Here is a 20,119-nt window from a genome sequence, read left to right as displayed (position 1 = left end):
GTTAGGCTATGCTATTGTGCACCTACCTGATGCATCAGAAGGTGCGAGGCCCTTGCTAAATTCTGTGCACAGACTTTGAGATCTATGCTTTAGACTGTATCTAAACCTGCTCCAACATGGACTGACATTCTGGCCTACTTTCAGCCGATGCGACTTGTCTGTCGCTGAACAGTCGCTTTTTATGTATTCAGCACCTATGTATAATGTTGTAAAAATGCTCTAGAAGCTAAAGTCGCAGAAATGTCACACATATTTGGCCTGCAACTTTCTGTGCGACAAATTCAGACAGGAAAAATCAGTATAAATCCTTAGAAAATTATCCCCCAGTGTCTCCATCTGCTGGCGGTATTGAATAAGCATTGCTGCACTAATGGGGTATGCATTAGACGAAAAAAAAAGAAGAAAAAGAAGAATAATACGCCCAGAAAAGAGGCGAAAAGGAGAAAAACGTAAAAAAACGTGAAAAAAAAGTAAGAGGAAGAGAAGGGAAAAAAAGGTGGAAATGGGTTTAAAAGTGATTTCGGCGGAGAAATATATATATATATATATATATATATATATATATATATATATATACGCGCACACACACACATATATATAAACGTATTCTCCGTTGAGATATTGCAGCCGCTGCTGTGTCCAGGCCCAGGAGCCTTAGCACTGTGCTGTGATGTCACTCAATACCACTGACATCACTAGGTGTAAACAACATCTCTCCTTTGCTGTGTATGTGACTATGGAGCTGTTTGGTGATGTCGTCTATTATGGCCTTCATAGAAGCAACAGGAGATTGTTGCATCCATCTAGAACCCTCAGAACTACAGTGCTATGATGTCACTCACTTCCACAGGCCTTGCAGAGTGTAAACAACAACAACCCAGCTTTGTTGTGTATGTAACCATAGGGATTTGTGATGTCACCTAGAACCTTCACAGCAGCGACAGCTTTATGAGGAGCATCAGCACTGCTCTGCCTGAGCAGAACCATCACCGCCATAGGTTGTCAAATAACCCGGGTTTAACCCACACAGGTAAGTCCAATGGGGTGCAGGCATGTCCTCTATGCTTACAGCTTCCCGTGGGTGTTGGTTTGATACCGTTTGGGGACAGCCAAGGAGGCATCTGCAGGCAACAAAGGTAGGTGTGTGCTTGTGTGTGTGTTTCCTATGCAGATCCTAAGCCCAGTGTCACATGCAAGTAGGAGGAGTAAGAAGGGTTCCTGGCAAATCCGGGTTATGGATTGCATTTAAAAAGGCCCCGTGGGAGTGCAATGGGCCCCTGTCTTGCTGCTTAGCAATAATGGTATGGGTTTAGGTTCTGCTGTGTGTACTGGTGGTTGACTGCCCCCCAGCCCAGAGTGTGCATGGAAAATTGTCTGGCAGCCTCCCTGACAGCAAGCAGTGATAGTGCCCATGAAGGGGACCTTGTTGGGCCCGCCCCTTTCACGGTTATCGCTTCTCGGCCTTTTGGCTAAGATCAAGTGTAGTATCTGTTCTTATCAGTTTAATATCTGATACGTCCCCTATCTGGGGACCATATATTAAATGGATTTTTGAGAACGGGGGCCGATTTCGAAGCTTGCTTCCGTCGCCCTATGCATTGACCCGATATGGCAGTATCTTCGGGTACAGTGCACCACCCCCTTACAGGGTTAAAAAGAAAGATTCCTACTTTCATTGCTACCTGCTTGCTGGCTAGCCAGCTAGCCAGCCCTGTGGGCCTTGCTGCTGCTGCTGCTGCTGCAGCCAAAAAACAAAAGGTGGTGCTGCTGCTGCTTCTGCTTCTGCTTGTGTCTGGCCGCTGTTGGAGCGTCCAGGCACAGGACTTCTGCTGCTGCTGACTAAATGGCCTCCTTAATTGGATCATTTGAGTAGCCAGCACACCTGTGCAGGTAGGGCATGACATGATAGGCAGCTGCCTTGATAGCGGGTGGGTGCTGAATGTTCCTAATTGACAAAATAAGATTAATGCTTATGAAGAAATATAAAATCTCATCCCTTCCCCAATATCGCGCCACACCCCTACCCCTTAATTCCCTGGTTGAACTTGATGGACATATGTCTTTTTTCGACCGTACTAACTATGTAACTATGTAACATAACATGGGGGGGGGGGGGTCTCCTGGCTGTTCACACAGGTGTGTCATTGCTGTACATTGACCATGCATTGCTTCTGTGGTATTGCAAAGGCAAAGACAAATGCTTCCAGCCATCCATTGCACTAATGGATTGGTCATCAGCTGGCTGTCTATGTCCCGCATCAATATAGACCAAAGTACAGAGGGTTAGGCTATGCTATTGTGCACCTACCTGATGCATCAGAAGGTGCGAGGCCCTTGCTAAATTCTGTGCACAGACTTTGAGATCTATGCTTTAGACTGTATCTAAACCTGCTCCAACATGGACTGACATTCTGGCCTACTTTCAGCCGATGCGACTTGTCTGTCGCTGAACAGTCGCTTTTTATGTATTCAGCACCTATGTATAATGTTGTAAAAATGCTCTAGAAGCTAAAGTCGCAGAAATGTCACACATATTTGGCCTGCAACTTTCTGTGCGACAAATTCAGACAGGAAAAATCAGTATAAATCCTTAGAAAATTATCCCCCAGTGTCTCCATCTGCTGGCGGTATTGAATAAGCATTGCTGCACTGATGGGGTATGCATTAGACGAAAAAAAAGAAGAAAAAGAAGAATAATACGCCCAGAAAAGAGGCGAAAAGGAGAAAAACGTAAAAAAACGTGAAAAAAAAGTAAGAGGAAGAGAAGGGAAAAAAAGGTGGAAATGGGTTTAAAAGTGATTTCGGCGGAGAATATATATATATATATATATATATATATATATATATATATATATACGCGCACACACACACATATATATAAACGTATTCTCCGTTGAGATATTGCAGCCGCTGCTGTGTCCAGGCCCAGGAGCCTTAGCACTGTGCTGTGATGTCACTCAATACCACTGACATCACTAGGTGTAAACAACATCTCTCCTTTGCTGTGTATGTGACTATGGAGCTGTTTGGTGATGTCGTCTATTATGGCCTTCATAGAAGCAACAGGAGATTGTTGCATCCATCTAGAACCCTCAGAACTACAGTGCTATGATGTCACTCACTTCCACAGGCCTTGCAGAGTGTAAACAACAACAACCCAGCTTTGTTGTGTATGTAACCATAGGGATTTGTGATGTCACCTAGAACCTTCACAGCAGCGACAGCTTTATGAGGAGCATCAGCACTGCTCTGCCTGAGCAGAACCATCACCGCCATAGGTTGTCAAATAACCCGGGTTTAACCCACACAGGTAAGTCCAATGGGGTGCAGGCATGTCCTCTATGCTTACAGCTTCCCGTGGGTGTTGGTTTGATACCGTTTGGGGACAGCCAAGGAGGCATCTGCAGGCAACAAAGGTAGGTGTGTGCTTGTGTGTGTGTTTCCTATGCAGATCCTAAGCCCAGTGTCACATGCAAGTAGGAGGAGTAAGAAGGGTTCCTGGCAAATCCGGGTTATGGATTGCATTTAAAAAGGCCCCGTGGGAGTGCAATGGGCCCCTGTCTTGCTGCTTAGCAATAATGGTATGGGTTTAGGTTCTGCTGTGTGTACTGGTGGTTGACTGCCCCCCAGCCCAGAGTGTGCATGGAAAATTGTCTGGCAGCCTCCCTGACAGCAAGCAGTGATAGTGCCCATGAAGGGGACCTTGTTGGGCCCGCCCCTTTCACGGTTATCGCTTCTCGGCCTTTTGGCTAAGATCAAGTGTAGTATCTGTTCTTATCAGTTTAATATCTGATACGTCCCCTATCTGGGGACCATATATTAAATGGATTTTTGAGAACGGGGGCCGATTTCGAAGCTTGCTTCCGTCGCCCTATGCATTGACCCGATATGGCAGTATCTTCGGGTACAGTGCACCACCCCCTTACAGGGTTAAAAAGAAAGATTCCTACTTTCATTGCTACCTGCTTGCTGGCTAGCCAGCTAGCCAGCCCTGTGGGCCTTGCTGCTGCTGCTGCTGCAGCCAAAAAACAAAAGGTGGTGCTGCTGCTGCTTCTGCTTCTGCTTGTGTCTGGCCGCTGTTGGAGCGTCCAGGCACAGGACTTCTGCTGCTGCTGACTAAATGGCCTCCTTAATTGGATCATTTGAGTAGCCAGCACACCTGTGCAGGTAGGGCATGACATGATAGGCAGCTGCCTTGATAGCGGGTGGGTGCTGAATGTTCCTAATTGACAAAATAAGATTAATGCTTATGAAGAAATATAAAATCTCATCCCTTCCCCAATATCGCGCCACACCCCTACCCCTTAATTCCCTGGTTGAACTTGATGGACATATGTCTTTTTTCGACCGTACTAACTATGTAACTATGTAACATAACATGGGGGGGGGGGGTCTCCTGGCTGTTCACACAGGTGTGTCATTGCTGTACATTGACCATGCATTGCTTCTGTGGTATTGCAAAGGCAAAGACAAATGCTTCCAGCCATCCATTGCACTAATGGATTGGTCATCAGCTGGCTGTCTATGTCCCGCATCAATATAGACCAAAGTACAGAGGGTTAGGCTATGCTATTGTGCACCTACCTGATGCATCAGAAGGTGCGAGGCCCTTGCTAAATTCTGTGCACAGACTTTGAGATCTATGCTTTAGACTGTATCTAAACCTGCTCCAACATGGACTGACATTCTGGCCTACTTTCAGCCGATGCGACTTGTCTGTCGCTGAACAGTCGCTTTTTATGTATTCAGCACCTATGTATAATGTTGTAAAAATGCTCTAGAAGCTAAAGTCGCAGAAATGTCACACATATTTGGCCTGCAACTTTCTGTGCGACAAATTCAGACAGGAAAAATCAGTATAAATCCTTAGAAAATTATCCCCCAGTGTCTCCATCTGCTGGCGGTATTGAATAAGCATTGCTGCACTGATGGGGTATGCATTAGACGAAAAAAAAGAAGAAAAAGAAGAATAATACGCCCAGAAAAGAGGCGAAAAGGAGAAAAACGTAAAAAAACGTGAAAAAAAAGTAAGAGGAAGAGAAGGGAAAAAAAGGTGGAAATGGGTTTAAAAGTGATTTCGGCGGAGAATATATATATATATATATATATATATATATATATATATATATACGCGCACACACACACATATATATAAACGTATTCTCCGTTGAGATATTGCAGCCGCTGCTGTGTCCAGGCCCAGGAGCCTTAGCACTGTGCTGTGATGTCACTCAATACCACTGACATCACTAGGTGTAAACAACATCTCTCCTTTGCTGTGTATGTGACTATGGAGCTGTTTGGTGATGTCGTCTATTATGGCCTTCATAGAAGCAACAGGAGATTGTTGCATCCATCTAGAACCCTCAGAACTACAGTGCTATGATGTCACTCACTTCCACAGGCCTTGCAGAGTGTAAACAACAACAACCCAGCTTTGTTGTGTATGTAACCATAGGGATTTGTGATGTCACCTAGAACCTTCACAGCAGCGACAGCTTTATGAGGAGCATCAGCACTGCTCTGCCTGAGCAGAACCATCACCGCCATAGGTTGTCAAATAACCCGGGTTTAACCCACACAGGTAAGTCCAATGGGGTGCAGGCATGTCCTCTATGCTTACAGCTTCCCGTGGGTGTTGGTTTGATACCGTTTGGGGACAGCCAAGGAGGCATCTGCAGGCAACAAAGGTAGGTGTGTGCTTGTGTGTGTGTTTCCTATGCAGATCCTAAGCCCAGTGTCACATGCAAGTAGGAGGAGTAAGAAGGGTTCCTGGCAAATCCGGGTTATGGATTGCATTTAAAAAGGCCCCGTGGGAGTGCAATGGGCCCCTGTCTTGCTGCTTAGCAATAATGGTATGGGTTTAGGTTCTGCTGTGTGTACTGGTGGTTGACTGCCCCCCAGCCCAGAGTGTGCATGGAAAATTGTCTGGCAGCCTCCCTGACAGCAAGCAGTGATAGTGCCCATGAAGGGGACCTTGTTGGGCCCGCCCCTTTCACGGTTATCGCTTCTCGGCCTTTTGGCTAAGATCAAGTGTAGTATCTGTTCTTATCAGTTTAATATCTGATACGTCCCCTATCTGGGGACCATATATTAAATGGATTTTTGAGAACGGGGGCCGATTTCGAAGCTTGCTTCCGTCGCCCTATGCATTGACCCGATATGGCAGTATCTTCGGGTACAGTGCACCACCCCCTTACAGGGTTAAAAAGAAAGATTCCTACTTTCATTGCTACCTGCTTGCTGGCTAGCCAGCTAGCCAGCCCTGTGGGCCTTGCTGCTGCTGCTGCAGCCAAAAAACAAAAGGTGGTGCTGCTGCTGCTTCTGCTTCTGCTTGTGTCTGGCCGCTGTTGGAGCGTCCAGGCACAGGACTTCTGCTGCTGCTGACTAAATGGCCTCCTTAATTGGATCATTTGAGTAGCCAGCACACCTGTGCAGGTAGGGCATGACATGATAGGCAGCTGCCTTGATAGCGGGTGGGTGCTGAATGTTCCTAATTGACAAAATAAGATTAATGCTTATGAAGAAATATAAAATCTCATCCCTTCCCCAATATCGCGCCACACCCCTACCCCTTAATTCCCTGGTTGAACTTGATGGACATATGTCTTTTTTCGACCGTACTAACTATGTAACTATGTAACATAACATGGGGGGGGGGGGGGGTCTCCTGGCTGTTCACACAGGTGTGTCATTGCTGTACATTGACCATGCATTGCTTCTGTGGTATTGCAAAGGCAAAGACAAATGCTTCCAGCCATCCATTGCACTAATGGATTGGTCATCAGCTGACTGTCTATGTCCCGCATCAATATAGACCAAAGTACAGAGGGTTAGGCTATGCTATTGTGCACCTACCTGATGCATCAGAAGGTGCGAGGCCCTTGCTAAATTCTGTGCACAGACTTTGAGATCTATGCTTTAGACTGTATCTAAACCTGCTCCAACATGGACTGACATTCTGGCCTACTTTCAGCCGATGCGACTTGTCTGTCGCTGAACAGTCGCTTTTTATGTATTCAGCACCTATGTATAATGTTGTAAAAATGCTCTAGAAGCTAAAGTCGCAGAAATGTCACACATATTTGGCCTGCAACTTTCTGTGCGACAAATTCAGACAGGAAAAATCAGTATAAATCCTTAGAAAATTATCCCCCAGTGTCTCCATCTGCTGGCGGTATTGAATAAGCATTGCTGCACTGATGGGGTATGCATTAGACGAAAAAAAAGAAGAAAAAGAAGAATAATACGCCCAGAAAAGAGGCGAAAAGGAGAAAAACGTAAAAAAACGTGAAAAAAAAGTAAGAGGAAGAGAAGGGAAAAAAAGGTGGAAATGGGTTTAAAAGTGATTTCGGCGGAGAATATATATATATATATATATATATATATATATATATATATATACGCGCACACACACACATATATATAAACGTATTCTCCGTTGAGATATTGCAGCCGCTGCTGTGTCCAGGCCCAGGAGCCTTAGCACTGTGCTGTGATGTCACTCAATACCACTGACATCACTAGGTGTAAACAACATCTCTCCTTTGCTGTGTATGTGACTATGGAGCTGTTTGGTGATGTCGTCTATTATGGCCTTCATAGAAGCAACAGGAGATTGTTGCATCCATCTAGAACCCTCAGAACTACAGTGCTATGATGTCACTCACTTCCACAGGCCTTGCAGAGTGTAAACAACAACAACCCAGCTTTGTTGTGTATGTAACCATAGGGATTTGTGATGTCACCTAGAACCTTCACAGCAGCGACAGCTTTATGAGGAGCATCAGCACTGCTCTGCCTGAGCAGAACCATCACCGCCATAGGTTGTCAAATAACCCGGGTTTAACCCACACAGGTAAGTCCAATGGGGTGCAGGCATGTCCTCTATGCTTACAGCTTCCCGTGGGTGTTGGTTTGATACCGTTTGGGGACAGCCAAGGAGGCATCTGCAGGCAACAAAGGTAGGTGTGTGCTTGTGTGTGTGTTTCCTATGCAGATCCTAAGCCCAGTGTCACATGCAAGTAGGAGGAGTAAGAAGGGTTCCTGGCAAATCCGGGTTATGGATTGCATTTAAAAAGGCCCCGTGGGAGTGCAATGGGCCCCTGTCTTGCTGCTTAGCAATAATGGTATGGGTTTAGGTTCTGCTGTGTGTACTGGTGGTTGACTGCCCCCCAGCCCAGAGTGTGCATGGAAAATTGTCTGGCAGCCTCCCTGACAGCAAGCAGTGATAGTGCCCATGAAGGGGACCTTGTTGGGCCCGCCCCTTTCACGGTTATCGCTTCTCGGCCTTTTGGCTAAGATCAAGTGTAGTATCTGTTCTTATCAGTTTAATATCTGATACGTCCCCTATCTGGGGACCATATATTAAATGGATTTTTGAGAACGGGGGCCGATTTCGAAGCTTGCTTCCGTCGCCCTATGCATTGACCCGATATGGCAGTATCTTCGGGTACAGTGCACCACCCCCTTACAGGGTTAAAAAGAAAGATTCCTACTTTCATTGCTACCTGCTTGCTGGCTAGCCAGCTAGCCAGCCCTGTGGGCCTTGCTGCTGCTGCTGCTGCAGCCAAAAAACAAAAGGTGGTGCTGCTGCTGCTTCTGCTTCTGCTTGTGTCTGGCCGCTGTTGGAGCGTCCAGGCACAGGACTTCTGCTGCTGCTGACTAAATGGCCTCCTTAATTGGATCATTTGAGTAGCCAGCACACCTGTGCAGGTAGGGCATGACATGATAGGCAGCTGCCTTGATAGCGGGTGGGTGCTGAATGTTCCTAATTGACAAAATAAGATTAATGCTTATGAAGAAATATAAAATCTCATCCCTTCCCCAATATCGCGCCACACCCCTACCCCTTAATTCCCTGGTTGAACTTGATGGACATATGTCTTTTTTCGACCGTACTAACTATGTAACTATGTAACATAACATGGGGGGGGGGGGTCTCCTGGCTGTTCACACAGGTGTGTCATTGCTGTACATTGACCATGCATTGCTTCTGTGGTATTGCAAAGGCAAAGACAAATGCTTCCAGCCATCCATTGCACTAATGGATTGGTCATCAGCTGGCTGTCTATGTCCCGCATCAATATAGACCAAAGTACAGAGGGTTAGGCTATGCTATTGTGCACCTACCTGATGCATCAGAAGGTGCGAGGCCCTTGCTAAATTCTGTGCACAGACTTTGAGATCTATGCTTTAGACTGTATCTAAACCTGCTCCAACATGGACTGACATTCTGGCCTACTTTCAGCCGATGCGACTTGTCTGTCGCTGAACAGTCGCTTTTTATGTATTCAGCACCTATGTATAATGTTGTAAAAATGCTCTAGAAGCTAAAGTCGCAGAAATGTCACACATATTTGGCCTGCAACTTTCTGTGCGACAAATTCAGACAGGAAAAATCAGTATAAATCCTTAGAAAATTATCCCCCAGTGTCTCCATCTGCTGGCGGTATTGAATAAGCATTGCTGCACTGATGGGGTATGCATTAGAAGAAAAAAAAGAAGAAAAAGAAGAATAATACGCCCAGAAAAGAGGCGAAAAGGAGAAAAACGTAAAAAAACGTGAAAAAAAAGTAAGAGGAAGAGAAGGGAAAAAAAGGTGGAAATGGGTTTAAAAGTGATTTCGGCGGAGAATATATATATATATATATATATATATATATATATACGCGCACACACACACATATATATAAACGTATTCTCCGTTGAGATATTGCAGCCGCTGCTGTGTCCAGGCCCAGGAGCCTTAGCACTGTGCTGTGATGTCACTCAATACCACTGACATCACTAGGTGTAAACAACATCTCTCCTTTGCTGTGTATGTGACTATGGAGCTGTTTGGTGATGTCGTCTATTATGGCCTTCATAGAAGCAACAGGAGATTGTTGCATCCATCTAGAACCCTCAGAACTACAGTGCTATGATGTCACTCACTTCCACAGGCCTTGCAGAGTGTAAACAACAACAACCCAGCTTTGTTGTGTATGTAACCATAGGGATTTGTGATGTCACCTAGAACCTTCACAGCAGCGACAGCTTTATGAGGAGCATCAGCACTGCTCTGCCTGAGCAGAACCATCACCGCCATAGGTTGTCAAATAACCCGGGTTTAACCCACACAGGTAAGTCCAATGGGGTGCAGGCATGTCCTCTATGCTTACAGCTTCCCGTGGGTGTTGGTTTGATACCGTTTGGGGACAGCCAAGGAGGCATCTGCAGGCAACAAAGGTAGGTGTGTGCTTGTGTGTGTGTTTCCTATGCAGATCCTAAGCCCAGTGTCACATGCAAGTAGGAGGAGTAAGAAGGGTTCCTGGCAAATCCGGGTTATGGATTGCATTTAAAAAGGCCCCGTGGGAGTGCAATGGGCCCCTGTCTTGCTGCTTAGCAATAATGGTATGGGTTTAGGTTCTGCTGTGTGTACTGGTGGTTGACTGCCCCCCAGCCCAGAGTGTGCATGGAAAATTGTCTGGCAGCCTCCCTGACAGCAAGCAGTGATAGTGCCCATGAAGGGGACCTTGTTGGGCCCGCCCCTTTCACGGTTATCGCTTCTCGGCCTTTTGGCTAAGATCAAGTGTAGTATCTGTTCTTATCAGTTTAATATCTGATACGTCCCCTATCTGGGGACCATATATTAAATGGATTTTTGAGAACGGGGGCCGATTTCGAAGCTTGCTTCCGTCGCCCTATGCATTGACCCGATATGGCAGTATCTTCGGGTACAGTGCACCACCCCCTTACAGGGTTAAAAAGAAAGATTCCTACTTTCATTGCTACCTGCTTGCTGGCTAGCCAGCTAGCCAGCCCTGTGGGCCTTGCTGCTGCTGCTGCTGCAGCCAAAAAACAAAAGGTGGTGCTGCTGCTGCTTCTGCTTCTGCTTGTGTCTGGCCGCTGTTGGAGCGTCCAGGCACAGGACTTCTGCTGCTGCTGACTAAATGGCCTCCTTAATTGGATCATTTGAGTAGCCAGCACACCTGTGCAGGTAGGGCATGACATGATAGGCAGCTGCCTTGATAGCGGGTGGGTGCTGAATGTTCCTAATTGACAAAATAAGATTAATGCTTATGAAGAAATATAAAATCTCATCCCTTCCCCAATATCGCGCCACACCCCTACCCCTTAATTCCCTGGTTGAACTTGATGGACATATGTCTTTTTTCGACCGTACTAACTATGTAACTATGTAACATAACATGGGGGGGGGGGGTCTCCTGGCTGTTCACACAGGTGTGTCATTGCTGTACATTGACCATGCATTGCTTCTGTGGTATTGCAAAGGCAAAGACAAATGCTTCCAGCCATCCATTGCACTAATGGATTGGTCATCAGCTGGCTGTCTATGTCCCGCATCAATATAGACCAAAGTACAGAGGGTTAGGCTATGCTATTGTGCACCTACCTGATGCATCAGAAGGTGCGAGGCCCTTGCTAAATTCTGTGCACAGACTTTGAGATCTATGCTTTAGACTGTATCTAAACCTGCTCCAACATGGACTGACATTCTGGCCTACTTTCAGCCGATGCGACTTGTCTGTCGCTGAACAGTCGCTTTTTATGTATTCAGCACCTATGTATAATGTTGTAAAAATGCTCTAGAAGCTAAAGTCGCAGAAATGTCACACATATTTGGCCTGCAACTTTCTGTGCGACAAATTCAGACAGGAAAAATCAGTATAAATCCTTAGAAAATTATCCCCCAGTGTCTCCATCTGCTGGCGGTATTGAATAAGCATTGCTGCACTGATGGGGTATGCATTAGACGAAAAAAAAGAAGAAAAAGAAGAATAATACGCCCAGAAAAGAGGCGAAAAGGAGAAAAACGTAAAAAAACGTGAAAAAAAAGTAAGAGGAAGAGAAGGGAAAAAAAGGTGGAAATGGGTTTAAAAGTGATTTCGGCGGAGAAATATATATATATATATATATATATATATATATATATATATACGCGCACACACACACATATATATAAACGTATTCTCCGTTGAGATATTGCAGCCGCTGCTGTGTCCAGGCCCAGGAGCCTTAGCACTGTGCTGTGATGTCACTCAATACCACTGACATCACTAGGTGTAAACAACATCTCTCCTTTGCTGTGTATGTGACTATGGAGCTGTTTGGTGATGTCGTCTATTATGGCCTTCATAGAAGCAACAGGAGATTGTTGCATCCATCTAGAACCCTCAGAACTACAGTGCTATGATGTCACTCACTTCCACAGGCCTTGCAGAGTGTAAACAACAACAACCCAGCTTTGTTGTGTATGTAACCATAGGGATTTGTGATGTCACCTAGAACCTTCACAGCAGCGACAGCTTTATGAGGAGCATCAGCACTGCTCTGCCTGAGCAGAACCATCACCGCCATAGGTTGTCAAATAACCCGGGTTTAACCCACACAGGTAAGTCCAATGGGGTGCAGGCATGTCCTCTATGCTTACAGCTTCCCGTGGGTGTTGGTTTGATACCGTTTGGGGACAGCCAAGGAGGCATCTGCAGGCAACAAAGGTAGGTGTGTGCTTGTGTGTGTGTTTCCTATGCAGATCCTAAGCCCAGTGTCACATGCAAGTAGGAGGAGTAAGAAGGGTTCCTGGCAAATCCGGGTTATGGATTGCATTTAAAAAGGCCCCGTGGGAGTGCAATGGGCCCCTGTCTTGCTGCTTAGCAATAATGGTATGGGTTTAGGTTCTGCTGTGTGTACTGGTGGTTGACTGCCCCCCAGCCCAGAGTGTGCATGGAAAATTGTCTGGCAGCCTCCCTGACAGCAAGCAGTGATAGTGCCCATGAAGGGGACCTTGTTGGGCCCGCCCCTTTCACGGTTATCGCTTCTCGGCCTTTTGGCTAAGATCAAGTGTAGTATCTGTTCTTATCAGTTTAATATCTGATACGTCCCCTATCTGGGGACCATATATTAAATGGATTTTTGAGAACGGGGGCCGATTTCGAAGCTTGCTTCCGTCGCCCTATGCATTGACCCGATATGGCAGTATCTTCGGGTACAGTGCACCACCCCCTTACAGGGTTAAAAAGAAAGATTCCTACTTTCATTGCTACCTGCTTGCTGGCTAGCCAGCTAGCCAGCCCTGTGGGCCTTGCTGCTGCTGCTGCTGCAGCCAAAAAACAAAAGGTGGTGCTGCTGCTGCTTCTGCTTCTGCTTGTGTCTGGCCGCTGTTGGAGCGTCCAGGCACAGGACTTCTGCTGCTGCTGACTAAATGGCCTCCTTAATTGGATCATTTGAGTAGCCAGCACACCTGTGCAGGTAGGGCATGACATGATAGGCAGCTGCCTTGATAGCGGGTGGGTGCTGAATGTTCCTAATTGACAAAATAAGATTAATGCTTATGAAGAAATATAAAATCTCATCCCTTCCCCAATATCGCGCCACACCCCTACCCCTTAATTCCCTGGTTGAACTTGATGGACATATGTCTTTTTTCGACCGTACTAACTATGTAACTATGTAACATAACATGGGGGGGGGGGGGGTCTCCTGGCTGTTCACACAGGTGTGTCATTGCTGTACATTGACCATGCATTGCTTCTGTGGTATTGCAAAGGCAAAGACAAATGCTTCCAGCCATCCATTGCACTAATGGATTGGTCATCAGCTGGCTGTCTATGTCCCGCATCAATATAGACCAAAGTACAGAGGGTTAGGCTATGCTATTGTGCACCTACCTGATGCATCAGAAGGTGCGAGGCCCTTGCTAAATTCTGTGCACAGACTTTGAGATCTATGCTTTAGACTGTATCTAAACCTGCTCCAACATGGACTGACATTCTGGCCTACTTTCAGCCGATGCGACTTGTCTGTCGCTGAACAGTCGCTTTTTATGTATTCAGCACCTATGTATAATGTTGTAAAAATGCTCTAGAAGCTAAAGTCGCAGAAATGTCACACATATTTGGCCTGCAACTTTCTGTGCGACAAATTCAGACAGGAAAAATCAGTATAAATCCTTAGAAAATTATCCCCCAGTGTCTCCATCTGCTGGCGGTATTGAATAAGCATTGCTGCACTGATGGGGTATGCATTAGACGAAAAAAATGAAGAAAAAGAAGAATAATACGCCCAGAAAAGAGGCGAAAAGGAGAAAAACGTAAAAAAACGTGAAAAAAAAGTAAGAGGAAGAGAAGGGAAAAAAAGGTGGAAATGGGTTTAAAAGTGATTTCGGCGGAGAAATATATATATATATATATATATATATATATATATATATATATATATATACGCGCACACACACACATATATATAAACGTATTCTCCGTTGAGATATTGCAGCCGCTGCTGTGTCCAGGCCCAGGAGCCTTAGCACTGTGCTGTGATGTCACTCAATACCACTGACATCACTAGGTGTAAACAACATCTCTCCTTTGCTGTGTATGTGACTATGGAGCTGTTTGGTGATGTCGTCTATTATGGCCTTCATAGAAGCAACAGGAGATTGTTGCATCCATCTAGAACCCTCAGAACTACAGTGCTATGATGTCACTCACTTCCACAGGCCTTGCAGAGTGTAAACAACAACAACCCAGCTTTGTTGTGTATGTAACCATAGGGATTTGTGATGTCACCTAGAACCTTCACAGCAGCGACAGCTTTATGAGGAGCATCAGCACTGCTCTGCCTGAGCAGAACCATCACCGCCATAGGTTGTCAAATAACCCGGGTTTAACCCACACAGGTAAGTCCAATGGGGTGCAGGCATGTCCTCTATGCTTACAGCTTCCCGTGGGTGTTGGTTTGATACCGTTTGGGGACAGCCAAGGAGGCATCTGCAGGCAACAAAGGTAGGTGTGTGCTTGTGTGTGTGTTTCCTATGCAGATCCTAAGCCCAGTGTCACATGCAAGTAGGAGGAGTAAGAAGGGTTCCTGGCAAATCCGGGTTATGGATTGCATTTAAAAAGGCCCCGTGGGAGTGCAATGGGCCCCTGTCTTGCTGCTTAGCAATAATGGTATGGGTTTAGGTTCTGCTGTGTGTACTGGTGGTTGACTGCCCCCCAGCCCAGAGTGTGCATGGAAAATTGTCTGGCAGCCTCCCTGACAGCAAGCAGTGATAGTGCCCATGAAGGGGACCTTGTTGGGCCCGCCCCTTTCACGGTTATCGCTTCTCGGCCTTTTGGCTAAGATCAAGTGTAGTATCTGTTCTTATCAGTTTAATATCTGATACGTCCCCTATCTGGGGACCATATATTAAATGGATTTTTGAGAACGGGGGCCGATTTCGAAGCTTGCTTCCGTCGCCCTATGCATTGACCCGATATGGCAGTATCTTCGGGTACAGTGCACCACCCCCTTACAGGGTTAAAAAGAAAGATTCCTACTTTCATTGCTACCTGCTTGCTGGCTAGCCAGCTAGCCAGCCCTGTGGGCCTTGCTGCTGCTGCTGCTGCAGCCAAAAAACAAAAGGTGGTGCTGCTGCTGCTTCTGCTTCTGCTTGTGTCTGGCCGCTGTTGGAGCGTCCAGGCACAGGACTTCTGCTGCTGCTGACTAAATGGCCTCCTTAATTGGATCATTTGAGTAGCCAGCACACCTGTGCAGGTAGGGCATGACATGATAGGCAGCTGCCTTGATAGCGGGTGGGTGCTGAATGTTCCTAATTGACAAAATAAGATTAATGCTTATGAAGAAATATAAAATCTCATCCCTTCCCCAATATCGCGCCACACCCCTACCCCTTAATTCCCTGGTTGAACTTGATGGACATATGTCTTTTTTCGACCGTACTAACTATGTAACTATGTAACATAACATGGGGGGGGGGGGTCTCCTGGCTGTTCACACAGGTGTGTCATTGCTGTACATTGACCATGCATTGCTTCTGTGGTATTGCAAAGGCAAAGACAAATGCTTCCAGCCATCCATTGCACTAATGGATTGGTCATCAGCTGGCTGTCTATGTCCCGCATCAATATAGACCAAAGTACAGAGGGTTAGGCTATGCTATTGTGCACCTACCTGATGCATCAGAAGGTGCGAGGCCCTTGCTAAATTCTGTGCACAGACTTTGAGATCTATGCTTTAGACTGTATCTAAACCTGCTCCAACATGGACTGACATTCTGGCCTACTTTCAGCCGATGCGACTTGTCTGTCGCTGAACAGTCGCTTTTTATGTATTCAGCACCTATGTATAATGTTGTAAAAATGCTCTAGAAGCTAAAGTCGCAGAAATGTTACACATATTTGGCCTGCAACTTTCTGTGCGACAAATTCAGACAGGAAAAATCAGTATAAATCCTTAGAAAATTATCCCCCAGTGTCTCCATCTGCTGGCGGTATTGAATAAGCATTGCTGCACTGATGGGGTATGCATTAGACGAAAAAAAAGAAGAAAAAGAAGAATAATACGCCCAGAAAAGAGGCGAAAAGGAGAAAAACGTAAAAAAACGTGAAAAAAAAGTAAGAGGAAGAGAAGGGAAAAAAAGGTGGAAATGGGTTTAAAAGTGATTTCGGCGGAGAAATATATATATATATATATATATATATATATATATATACGCGCACACACACACATATATATAAACGTATTCTCCGTTGAGATATTGCAGCCGCTGCTGTGTCCAGGCCCAGGAGCCTTAGCACTGTGCTGTGATGTCACTCAATACCACTGACATCACTAGGTGTAAACAACATCTCTCCTTTGCTGTGTATGTGACTATGGAGCTGTTTGGTGATGTCGTCTATTATGGCCTTCATAGAAGCAACAGGAGATTGTTGCATCCATCTAGAACCCTCAGAACTACAGTGCTATGATGTCACTCACTTCCACAGGCCTTGCAGAGTGTAAACAACAACAACCCAGCTTTGTTGTGTATGTAACCATAGGGATTTGTGATGTCACCTAGAACCTTCACAGCAGTGACAGCTTTATGAGGAGCATCAGCACTGCTCTGCCTGAGCAGAACCATCACCGCCATAGGTTGTCAAATAACCCGGGTTTAACCCACACAGGTAAGTCCAATGGGGTGCAGGCATGTCCTCTATGCTTACAGCTTCCCGTGGGTGTTGGTTTGATACCGTTTGGGGACAGCCAAGGAGGCATCTGCAGGCAACAAAGGTAGGTGTGTGCTTGTGTGTGTGTTTCCTATGCAGATCCTAAGCCCAGTGTCACATGCAAGTAGGAGGAGTAAGAAGGGTTCCTGGCAAATCCGGGTTATGGATTGCATTTAAAAAGGCCCCGTGGGAGTGCAATGGGCCCCTGTCTTGCTGCTTAGCAATAATGGTATGGGTTTAGGTTCTGCTGTGTGTACTGGTGGTTGACTGCCCCCCAGCCCAGAGTGTGCATGGAAAATTGTCTGGCAGCCTCCCTGACAGCAAGCAGTGATAGTGCCCATGAAGGGGACCTTGTTGGGCCCGCCCCTTTCACGGTTATCGCTTCTCGGCCTTTTGGCTAAGATCAAGTGTAGTATCTGTTCTTATCAGTTTAATATCTGATACGTCCCCTATCTGGGGACCATATATTAAATGGATTTTTGAGAACGGGGGCCGATTTCGAAGCTTGCTTCCGTCGCCCTATGCATTGACCCGATATGGCAGTATCTTCGGGTACAGTGCACCACCCCCTTACAGGGTTAAAAAGAAAGATTCCTACTTTCATTGCTACCTGCTTGCTGGCTAGCCAGCTAGCCAGCCCTGTGGGCCTTGCTGCTGCTGCTGCTGCAGCCAAAAAACAAAAGGTGGTGCTGCTGCTGCTTCTGCTTCTGCTTGTGTCTGGCCGCTGTTGGAGCGTCCAGGCACAGGACTTCTGCTGCTGCTGACTAAATGGCCTCCTTAATTGGATCATTTGAGTAGCCAGCACACCTGTGCAGGTAGGGCATGACATGATAGGCAGCTGCCTTGATAGCGGGTGGGTGCTGAATGTTCCTAATTGACAAAATAAGATTAATGCTTATGAAGAAATATAAAATCTCATCCCTTCCCCAATATCGCGCCACACCCCTACCCCTTAATTCCCTGGTTGAACTTGATGGACATATGTCTTTTTTCGACCGTACTAACTATGTAACTATGTAACATAACATGGGGGGGGGGGGTCTCCTGGCTGTTCACACAGGTGTGTCATTGCTGTACATTGACCATGCATTGCTTCTGTGGTATTGCAAAGGCAAAGACAAATGCTTCCAGCCATCCATTGCACTAATGGATTGGTCATCAGCTGGCTGTCTATGTCCCGCATCAATATAGACCAAAGTACAGAGGGTTAGGCTATGCTATTGTGCACCTACCTGATGCATCAGAAGGTGCGAGGCCCTTGCTAAATTCTGTGCACAGACTTTGAGATCTATGCTTTAGACTGTATCTAAACCTGCTCCAACATGGACTGACATTCTGGCCTACTTTCAGCCGATGCGACTTGTCTGTCGCTGAACAGTCGCTTTTTATGTATTCAGCACCTATGTATAATGTTGTAAAAATGCTCTAGAAGCTAAAGTCGCAGAAATGTCACACATATTTGGCCTGCAACTTTCTGTGCGACAAATTCAGACAGGAAAAATCAGTATAAATCCTTAGAAAATTATCCCCCAGTGTCTCCATCTGCTGGCGGTATTGAATAAGCATTGCTGCACTGATGGGGTATGCATTAGACGAAAAAAAAGAAGAAAAAGAAGAATAATACGCCCAGAAAAGAGGCGAAAAGGAGAAAAACGTAAAAAAACGTGAAAAAAAAGTAAGAGGAAGAGAAGGGAAAAAAAGGTGGAAATGGGTTTAAAAGTGATTTCGGCGGAGAAATATATATATATATATATATATATATATATATATATATACGCGCACACACACACATATATATAAACGTATTCTCCGTTGAGATATTGCAGCCGCTGCTGTGTCCAGGCCCAGGAGCCTTAGCACTGTGCTGTGATGTCACTCAATACCACTGACATCACTAGGTGTAAACAACATCTCTCCTTTGCTGTGTATGTGACTATGGAGCTGTTTGGTGATGTCGTCTATTATGGCCTTCATAGAAGCAACAGGAGATTGTTGCATCCATCTAGAACCCTCAGAACTACAGTGCTATGATGTCACTCACTTCCACAGGCCTTGCAGAGTGTAAACAACAACAACCCAGCTTTGTTGTGTATGTAACCATAGGGATTTGTGATGTCACCTAGAACCTTCACAGCAGCGACAGCTTTATGAGGAGCATCAGCACTGCTCTGCCTGAGCAGAACCATCACCGCCATAGGTTGTCAAATAACCCGGGTTTAACCCACACAGGTAAGTCCAATGGGGTGCAGGCATGTCCTCTATGCTTACAGCTTCCCGTGGGTGTTGGTTTGATACCGTTTGGGGACAGCCAAGGAGGCATCTGCAGGCAACAAAGGTAGGTGTGTGCTTGTGTGTGTGTTTCCTATGCAGATCCTAAGCCCAGTGTCACATGCAAGTAGGAGGAGTAAGAAGGGTTCCTGGCAAATCCGGGTTATGGATTGCATTTAAAAAGGCCCCGTGGGAGTGCAATGGGCCCCTGTCTTGCTGCTTAGCAATAATGGTATGGGTTTAGGTTCTGCTGTGTGTACTGGTGGTTGACTGCCCCCCAGCCCAGAGTGTGCATGGAAAATTGTCTGGCAGCCTCCCTGACAGCAAGCAGTGATAGTGCCCATGAAGGGGACCTTGTTGGGCCCGCCCCTTTCACGGTTATCGCTTCTCGGCCTTTTGGCTAAGATCAAGTGTAGTATCTGTTCTTATCAGTTTAATATCTGATACGTCCCCTATCTGGGGACCATATATTAAATGGATTTTTGAGAACGGGGGCCGATTTCGAAGCTTGCTTCCGTCGCCCTATGCATTGACCCGATATGGCAGTATCTTCGGGTACAGTGCACCACCCCCTTACAGGGTTAAAAAGAAAGATTCCTACTTTCATTGCTACCTGCTTGCTGGCTAGCCAGCTAGCCAGCCCTGTGGGCCTTGCTGCTGCTGCTGCTGCAGCCAAAAAACAAAAGGTGGTGCTGCTGCTGCTTCTGCTTCTGCTTGTGTCTGGCCGCTGTTGGAGCGTCCAGGCACAGGACTTCTGCTGCTGCTGACTAAATGGCCTCCTTAATTGGATCATTTGAGTAGCCAGCACACCTGTGCAGGTAGGGCATGACATGATAGGCAGCTGCCTTGATAGCGGGTGG

The 20,119-nt window shown here is 46.2% G+C and overlaps 9 non-coding genes across 9 annotated transcripts; all 9 read left to right on the top strand.

Annotated features, from left to right (window-relative positions):
* Window positions 1-1,449: 1,449 nt before the first annotated feature.
* Window positions 1,450-1,640, top strand: LOC130298595 (U2 spliceosomal RNA). Its single transcript, XR_008849924.1, has one exon. It is a non-coding gene; the product is annotated as a U2 spliceosomal RNA (small nuclear RNA).
* A 2,089-nt stretch (window positions 1,641-3,729) lies between these two features.
* On the top strand, window positions 3,730-3,920 carry LOC130298594 (U2 spliceosomal RNA). The gene has a single exon (XR_008849923.1). It is a non-coding gene; the product is annotated as a U2 spliceosomal RNA (small nuclear RNA).
* A 2,083-nt stretch (window positions 3,921-6,003) lies between these two features.
* On the top strand, window positions 6,004-6,194 carry LOC130298593 (U2 spliceosomal RNA). Its single transcript, XR_008849922.1, has one exon. It is a non-coding gene; the product is annotated as a U2 spliceosomal RNA (small nuclear RNA).
* A 2,083-nt stretch (window positions 6,195-8,277) lies between these two features.
* Window positions 8,278-8,468, top strand: LOC130298588 (U2 spliceosomal RNA). Its single transcript, XR_008849918.1, has one exon. It is a non-coding gene; the product is annotated as a U2 spliceosomal RNA (small nuclear RNA).
* Window positions 8,469-10,543: 2,075 nt separating this feature from the next.
* LOC130298637 (U2 spliceosomal RNA) lies at window positions 10,544-10,734 on the top strand. Its single transcript, XR_008849965.1, has one exon. It is a non-coding gene; the product is annotated as a U2 spliceosomal RNA (small nuclear RNA).
* A 2,082-nt stretch (window positions 10,735-12,816) lies between these two features.
* On the top strand, window positions 12,817-13,007 carry LOC130298625 (U2 spliceosomal RNA). Its single transcript, XR_008849954.1, has one exon. It is a non-coding gene; the product is annotated as a U2 spliceosomal RNA (small nuclear RNA).
* Window positions 13,008-15,099: 2,092 nt separating this feature from the next.
* On the top strand, window positions 15,100-15,290 carry LOC130298614 (U2 spliceosomal RNA). The gene has a single exon (XR_008849943.1). It is a non-coding gene; the product is annotated as a U2 spliceosomal RNA (small nuclear RNA).
* A 2,078-nt stretch (window positions 15,291-17,368) lies between these two features.
* On the top strand, window positions 17,369-17,559 carry LOC130298603 (U2 spliceosomal RNA). Its single transcript, XR_008849931.1, has one exon. It is a non-coding gene; the product is annotated as a U2 spliceosomal RNA (small nuclear RNA).
* Window positions 17,560-19,639: 2,080 nt separating this feature from the next.
* Window positions 19,640-19,830, top strand: LOC130298581 (U2 spliceosomal RNA). The gene has a single exon (XR_008849912.1). It is a non-coding gene; the product is annotated as a U2 spliceosomal RNA (small nuclear RNA).
* The last annotated feature ends 289 nt before the right edge of the window (window positions 19,831-20,119 follow it).

This window comes from Hyla sarda, unplaced genomic scaffold (genome assembly GCF_029499605.1).
Source record: "Hyla sarda isolate aHylSar1 unplaced genomic scaffold, aHylSar1.hap1 scaffold_1008, whole genome shotgun sequence".
Lineage (NCBI taxonomy): Eukaryota > Metazoa > Chordata > Amphibia > Anura > Hylidae > Hyla > Hyla sarda.
The sequence above is the reverse complement of the archived record's forward strand: the minus strand, read 5'-3'. Positions and strand labels throughout refer to the sequence as shown.